The sequence below is a fragment of the Octodon degus genome, unplaced genomic scaffold (genome assembly GCF_000260255.1).
Source record: "Octodon degus isolate 3935 unplaced genomic scaffold, OctDeg1.0 scaffold00224, whole genome shotgun sequence".
Classification (NCBI taxonomy): domain Eukaryota; kingdom Metazoa; phylum Chordata; class Mammalia; order Rodentia; family Octodontidae; genus Octodon; species Octodon degus.
In genome coordinates, this window is record NW_004524800.1 from 861,290 (window position 1) to 863,416 (window position 2,127).

The following is a 2,127-nucleotide window of genomic DNA, read 5'->3' on the forward strand; positions in this document are numbered from 1 at the left end:
TTATGTTACGTCGATTGTCCTGTGTATATTGAACTATCCTTACATTCTTAGGTTGAAACCAAGTTGATTATGATGTTTGATCTTTTTAATGTATTTTTGAATCCTATATATGAGCATTTTATTAAGGATTTTTGCATTTGTGTTCACCAAAGATGTTGGTCTATAGTTTTATTTTTTTCGCTTTATTTTACTTTACTTTTTGTTATATTCTTGTCTAGTTTCGTCTTCAGGATAAGGTGTTCCTTTGTGTTTGTTCTTTTATAAAGGTTGGATAAAATTCACATATGGACAAGCATGCTGTTTGTCAAGAGACTTTTTATTCTTGCTTCAATCACTTTATTGTTTGGGATTAATAATTTGTTTCATATTTGGTAGGAGGTCAGTTGAAATTAGAAATTTTCCTTAAATTGTTTAATTTGGGTTAATTAATCATCCATGTATTCCATGGATAACTCTCACTCCATCATGGGGCAGAGTCATTTGTGTACTATTACATTTACTTTTCTCATATTTTGTTGATTTCTTTCCTATCTGTATATAGCAGGGAAGTTGGCATGTTGTTACATTTTCTTGTAATGTTGTTTCCTAGCTTTGTTATAAGAGTAATATTTACTACAAAATAAGTTTTGGAGTTTTCCCCCTTTCATTCTTTGAAAGTTTGAGAATGACTGGTGTTAATTCTTCTTAAAATGCTTGATATATTTCACTAGTGAAGCCATCTGGTCTCAGTCTTTTCTTTGTTAGAAAGTTAGTGATTACTGGTTTAATTTTTATACTAGTTATAAATCTATTCATATTATCTGTTTTTCATGGATTAGTCTTCACAAATTTTATATTTCTAGGAGTTTATACATTATTTTCAGGTTATCCAAATTGTTAACATATATTTGTTAGTAGTAATGCCTTATAATCTTCTATTTCAGTGATATGAATCTTAATGTAGTTTTTTAACTTATGATTTTCTTTTTTCTCTGATTTTTACTTGAAGATATTTGGTATGATTTCATTATTCCTAAATTTGTTGAGGCTTGCTTTGTAACATAGCATGTGACCTATTCTAGAGAATATTTCATGTATTCTTTAGAAGAATATGTGTTCTGGATCTGTTAGATAAATAGTTCTATATATATTTATTATATGCATTTGGCTTACATTGTTATTAAAGTTTTGTTATCATTTTGATCTGTATGGGTATTCCATGTGTTACTGAAACTATGGAAATTAAAATGTCCTATTATGTATGAATGTCTATTTCAATCTGTTAATATTTGCTTTATGTACTTTTGTGTTCTGCGAAGGATATATATGTATATGTGATTATATATACATAAACTGTATATGATTATTATTCAACAATATATATTTATCCTTCAGTTTGTCAATATTTGTTTCATATATTTGGGTGCTCTGGTGAATATATATATATGGAGAGAGAGAGAGCAAGAGAGAGAGACTTAGCTCTTTCATAATTTTAAAATAAATTTTGTGGACTCTCTTTTGCTAATTTTGGACTTAAAGTATGTTTTGCCTATTATAAACGTGATCACCTCTTCTTGTGCTTGGTTTCCATTTGTGCAAGATACTTACTCCAGGATTCTATTTGCAGGCAATGTGTGTGATCTTCAATGTAAAATGAGTTTCTAATTTAGATCCTATAGTGCATTTATTCAATCATATTAAATGTACAGATGAATGTTTTTCACTTTGACATTTCCTGAAGGTGTGAGCAAAATAGTGAAAATTCAAAATTAAAATAATTCATAGTAAAAGACATGTCATTAATTTACTGCAAAATACTCTTCTTTCAACACTTTTCCCATAATTATTTTCACTTCCTTAACCAGCTCTAGAAGATCTCTTTCTTCAGTGTCTTTATGAGGTATGACAAAAATTTAGTGAATGCTGCTACCAAGCACCATCCACCAGCAATGTAGCCTTGTAAAATACTATAGTGTCTTTATTTTTATTTTTATTTTTTTTCTTTTCAAAGTTTTATTGATAAACATATATCAATGAGACAGTTTCAACTCAAATCGAGAGTACAGTTTCAACAAATAATATACTGCATATATTTTTCTTAGTGGTTAATTGTTGTACAAGATGCAGACTTGTGATCCTACTTACAAA